Source organism: Miscanthus floridulus, chromosome 1, assembly GCF_019320115.1.
Source record: "Miscanthus floridulus cultivar M001 chromosome 1, ASM1932011v1, whole genome shotgun sequence".
Classification (NCBI taxonomy): Eukaryota; Viridiplantae; Streptophyta; class Magnoliopsida; order Poales; family Poaceae; genus Miscanthus; species Miscanthus floridulus.
In genome coordinates, this window is record NC_089580.1 from 122,097,842 (window position 1) to 122,103,841 (window position 6,000).

At 42.2% G+C, this 6,000-nt stretch overlaps 1 long non-coding RNA gene across 3 annotated transcripts; it reads right to left on the minus strand.

The window, feature by feature from the left end:
- Positions 1-675: 675 nt before the first annotated feature.
- LOC136492359 (uncharacterized) lies at positions 676-3,837 on the minus strand. Of its 3 annotated transcripts, XR_010768119.1 has the most exons (7): positions 3,700-3,837; positions 3,441-3,517; positions 2,511-3,187; positions 1,968-2,079; positions 1,790-1,860; positions 1,523-1,666; positions 676-1,046 (listed from the first exon to the last, which is right to left on the minus strand). It is a non-coding gene; the product is annotated as an uncharacterized lncRNA (long non-coding RNA). The 3 variants fall into 3 exon arrangements; XR_010768117.1 differs by having other exon boundaries at positions 1,523-1,860; XR_010768118.1 differs by having other exon boundaries at positions 1,523-1,884.
- Between the last annotated feature and the right edge of the window lie 2,163 nt (positions 3,838-6,000).

The window sequence follows — 6,000 nt, forward strand, 5'->3', positions numbered from 1 at the left end:
GGATGAGCGTGGCCGCCCTCATCGTGCCCAAAGAGCCGCCGTGCTACTAGAGGATCGGCCAGGGCCGGCGCTGCTAGGGGATCAGATAGAAGCTTCGTCATGGTCGTGCCCAAGGGTAGAAGAGGCCATTCTCACCAAAACCTTAGTTTCGTGGATTTTGAGCTTTTGTGTAGCCAAATAGTTCCCTATAGATCCATGGTGGCTCTCAGATCCACTAGTGGAGCTGTTTCATGATGAGTCTCAGATTTAGATTTACTTTTTTTTAGTGATGAAGCTTTGCCAAACAGGTCTCTAGTTTAGAAAGTATTGGACAAAAACAGCTTTTGTGGCAATTTTGTTATAGTTTGTTCTATGTTTGTGAGGAGGATCCAAGAAAAGTCACATTTTTCACGAGTCGACTTCTCAATTGAAAAACGGCTTTGGCTCCTCTTAACTTCCTTAGTGGAGCCATTTTTAGATGACCATTTGGCAAGGCTCGCTCCAAAAAAAACTCTTATTTGTAACACCCTAAAATTTCAATTTTTGAAATAGTTTTAATTTGATCTAATCATGCAATTTTGTGTGCATTAAATATAGGGGAAACAACTCTTTTAGAATAAAATCAAATATAAGGAATTAGAAACATGGTTGTGCATTCACGTTTTTGCATATAATTTTGTGACGCCTATGTTTGTTTTGAAAATCAAAAGTTTGCTTTGAATTTAATTTAATTTAAAAACCGCTGTGGGGATCTCCCCACAGCTTTTTGCCGTCAAAAAAAAAAACTTTGCTTTGAATTGGTTTGTGTTGTCCTTGAATAAAAAGGAAAAACCTCTTCTTTTAAACCCTCTTCCTCTCTTTCTCCTTCTGGCCCGACCTGAGAAGCAGCCCAGCTGGCCCTTTTGTCTCCCAGAAGCTTACGCCGCAGCCCAGCTCGCTCTGCAGGCTCAGCCGGCCACGCCCTCCCATTCTCGCACGCGCAGGCCCAAGGGCAAGCGGCCCAGCAGCCAGCTGCGCTCCCTTCCGGCTCTCTCTCTCTCTGCCGCACGGTACATGTGCATCGTCATCTGTCAATTCAAAGACATCGATCAACCAACAGCTTGTATACGACAGCCGAAATGACCCTTCAATACTAATAGCAGGTACCCCCACGGGGCAGGAAGCCGAAAATATGATAGCATGTCATATGATTGTACATGGAAGGAAAAGATTAGTACCATTAGATTAGTAAAATTTGTTACAGATGGGTTCTTATTGCCGATTGAGGTTTGTCATGGCAATGTGGTCTGCCAGACTGAGTATTATTATGAAAGACGATTATTTATAGGGAGAAGAAGACATCCAGGACTTGGAACTGCGCAGGCAGACAGAAAATTATCTTTCTTAGGTGAATCACAATCTACATGTATCATAAGCCTGACATGGATTCATGTTAAGAAATCTTGATATGAGTACCCTTTAAATTTATAGATATAGTAGTAATTCTATACTACATAGTGGAAAATAGGGAGACCATCATAGTCAATAAAATAGAGGTACTTACACATGAAAGATTCGCTCAGCAGACAAATTTTGAACGTCTAAAGGAACTTGCGTCCTTGAGGAACCAATATAGGATTTGCAGTCAATGGGCTGCGCACAAAGGCAGAGAAATATCCAATGGAGAATCTTAGCAGAACAATGACGCCTGCATTGTGAAAATTGTAATGCCAAATTTTGCCCCAAGCAAGAGCTATTTGTTGAATGTCTGACTCCTCCATGGCTCCATATTGTAGCAGTAAACTGTTAGAGAAATATAAAACAAACTTACACAATTTTTTAAGCTTTCAGTAATTGCAACGACAAAGTCAGAGGCCGACAGCCCAGTATAATGCCTCTGTCCTGTGAACCATTCATAAGAAATACCTGGATTCAGCAGGTTTGGGACAGGAACATATTTTTAGTGAAAGCAGCAAGAGATAGAACTAATAGAAACTGCAGAAAAGTACCTGTATTGCAGTGTGAGTTCATAGGTCAAAGTAGCAGATAAAATGGTACGGTACTATATTTTATCAGACGGGAGGAGTAAAACGGATTGTAAACATAACTGAGGAACCTGCACTGAATAGTAGCATTGTTGTTAGCAAACTTAATAGCAATTACTGAGTATGCAATCCTCGTAATCACAAACCGATGACAGTAAATACGCATGCTTAATTAATTTCACTTGTTCAGGAGGCGCACCAATTTTGTTCAGGAGCCTGTAATTCAGGTAGTCAAAAGTTTCCTTTCTTTATGCATAAGGACCTCAAGGCAGTATGGGCAATGGTGCGAAAATTCAAATGTATAGCTACTTTGTTCCTGGTTATTATAATAATCTATTTAAGCCGGCACATATCCATGATACAGGCTATAGCGAGATGGTTTTCCATATGGCAAAATGTGTATGAGACGGTTTTCCATATATGTAATAAAAATAGCAAAGTTTCTATTATAGAGGAAAACATTAGTGCTTCTGAGGGCAGGCACAAAGTCAATCAGAAATGGCGTACCTTGTCAGCATAAAATGGAAGCTGAGACTGCAACAGCACCATAAAAGGAGGCATTCATTTTGCTATCATTCTGAGGCCAAGATTGTCTACGCAGATGAATAGATGTTCATAACTTGAAGCATCAGTCCAAAACCACAGCGAAAAAAATCGAATTGAACAACCATATTTACATGTGAGTACATAGGAAGGAGATGAGCCTGCAAAAATATTAATAAGATGAATCAGTACAGAAATAAGCCTTTGCTGTGGAATCCTCTAATTCAGGTAGTCAAAAGTTTCCCTTTTCATGCATAAGGACCTCAAGGCAGTATGAGCGATGGTACAAAAGTTCAAATGTATGGTTACTCTGTTCGTGGTTATTATATTAATCAAGTTAAACCGGCACATATCCATGGTACAGGCTATAGTGACACGGTTTTCCATATACCAAAATGTGTATGAGATGGTTTTCCATATAGGTAATAAAGATGGCAAAGTTTGTATTATGAAAACCTTACTGGTTCAATCTGAGCACACACACACAATCAATCTGAAACGATGTACCTTGTCAGCATAAAAAGGAAGCTGAAACTGGAACAGCACCATAAAAGAAATCGTTCATTTTCCTGTCATCCTGAGGCCAAGATTGTCTAAGCAGCTGAATAGACTTGTTGATGACTTCAAGCATCAGTCCAAAACTACAGCGGAAAAAAATCCAATTGAACCACCATATTTACATTTAAGTACATAGTAAGGAAATGTGTCTGCAACAATATAAATAAGATGAATGAAAGGAAAATAAGCCTTTGCCATGGAGAGTATTATGATTCATGGTTAGATAAGATAAATCCTTTAGGAAGATTGAGCACAAAGAGCTTGGACAATTCTGCATCCAATTTGAGTCAGCACATGTGGCCCAAGTTTGAGGTCCATGTTTTTTTTATTACATACCAGTTGTCAGTTCAATGCGCAAACAACTTTAGTTCAGATCAGTCGCAATCTCACATGATACCTGAGACAGAAATATCCTGTAAAGACACACAAATGCGGTTAACTGGTGCAGGGGGCACGAAAGGCAGATGTGCGCAAGCTGGAGCAGTGGTGTGTGGCAAATTAGATGGTCTGCACATATATATCTGATTGACATCTGCATATCATTTGCTTTAGGCACATGAGAAGAGAAACTAAAAGGAGAAAAGGCAGAGCATACCTCGCTTAGACGTGGTGCCTCATCCTTTGGTACCAAATGCGCCTGAACCATGTATTAAGGCATTAAGCTGTGTAGTTTGATAATCGATAAAGGAGAGTAAAATGAAAGGCAAAAGATAGGCATCTTTGTAATATAAGGAAGACGAGAAATTGGCTATCATAGGACTCCAAACGTTGGGTTTCTCTATAATAAGACTCCTAACGTTTGTTTCTCCGAAATAGGACTCCAAACAATTACAATAAGCTATAATGACATTTTGATACATTTAACCATTTTTCTTATCTCCCAAATACATGTATTTTCTGATAATGACCGTATTGCCCTTCTGTATTACACACCGATCCATCATCTCCTCGTGGCCAGTACGTGGTCTCTTCGTCTACCGCCGCCGTGCCCTTCACTCATCGACGCCGCGCCGCCTTCACTCCTCCACGCCGCCGCCTTTCACTCCTCCACCCCTCCCCACGCCGTCGCCCTCCATGGATGGAGGAGTACCGCCGCCTGCCGATGATCCCGCGCGGCTCATCTTCTTGGACGCAGGGAGGACCGAAGACGTGGAAGCCCTAGCCCTAGTCGCCCCTGGTGGCCTGGTGGCCGCGGGAGGTCTGGCCACGGCCCCTGCTACTGGTGGCCGGGCGGCCACGCCTACAGGAGGTCTGGACGCAGCCGCTGATGGGCAGCAACTGTCGCCGGGCGCCCTAGGGCTGGCCGCGGAGGGCACTGGACGGCTGGCCAACGCCGGCCAAGGTGGAGATGGCCAAGTGCTGCCCATAGATGCCGTTGCCCATGCAAGGTCACTGCTTCCTATTGTTTGTCATCCGACAATAGAGTACAACCTGCCTGTTCTTGAAGTGGAAAGGTATAAAATCGATGCACTTGATCTCTTATTTCATACCAGCAGGAGATCATACCAGTAGTAAATATTGGAGATAGTACAGTAGTAGATCATACCACTTCCTGTCTATGAAAGAAAAAGAAACGCCTGCAGATTTGTTTGGCTGGACTTTAATAGTGGTAGATCATACCAGTACAGTAGTAGATCATACCACTTCCTGTCTTTTTTTCGGTTCAGTAGAAGACAGTAGTAAAAGTAGGTTTCTCTTGTTTATAGGTCTCAAGTAAATGATGTGGAAAATATGGAAAGAGTTAATTGGACAACATTACAAATTGTGGAGACACGTGATGATGAGGGACGAATTGAACTTATGAGCGAGAGTCAAATGTGCGAGCTTTTAGGCTTGGCAGATGAGGGCACATCAAATATACCTACACAAGGATTTGATCATCGAATGGATGAACAAGGCAATGATAATGAGCTTGGTGAAGATGTTGATGGTGCTGCCATTCCTACTAGTGATGTTGTACCAGGTGAGATTGTCATTTCATATGATAAGAACAACCCATCATTGGAGGTTGGGACACAGTACCCAACAATGGAAGAGTTCAAGTTGGCGGTGCGGACATATGCCATCAAGGAGTTCCATTTAGGAGTAAAGAAGTCAACTACGAAGAAATATAGGGGTTTTTGTAAGTCTGGTGATGAATCGACGGGCCCTTGTCCTTGGAGGATAAATGGCTCTAAACTGGATGGCAGCTCTACTGTGGAGGTAAAATATTTTTTGTATCACTTAATTCAATCATTCGTCTTGTTATGAAATTTAATATCTTTTTTTGTTTTTGTAGGTAACCGTGTTAGTTGATAAACATGAATGTGTGTCTAGCTAGAGGATGCAGGTTACAACTCCAAGTTGCAAGTGGGTAGCTAGCAGGGTTGTGGATATCCTTAGAGTTGAACCAAACATTGGTACCAAGGAACTAAAAATGAGGTTGGAGACAAACCCACTGCATAGGTGTTCAATTGGATATGACACTGTACAGCGGGGTAAAAAAAGAGCTCTTGAAGAGATTTATGGGAAATGGTCAGATAGCTTTGAGCTATTGTTTAGGTGGAAGGCCAAGGTGATGAAGCGGAGTCCTAGGAGTGTCGTTGAGATTGATCTTCTTGAGGTAGATGGTGAGATATATTTCCACCGTTTTTTCTGTGCCCTGAAACCATGCATTGATGGATTCCTGGAAGGTTGTAGGCCTCATTTGAGCGTAGATGCTACAACACTTAATGGGAGGTGGAATGATCATTTGGCTGCAGCAGTAGGAGTTGATGGTCACAATTGGATGTATCCAGTCGCTTATGGCTTCATAGCTCAGGAAACAACAGACAACTGGACTTGGTTCATGGAACAATTAAAGAAAGCTATAGGTGATCTTCCACTCCTTGCTGTTTGTTCCGATGCTTGCAAGGGC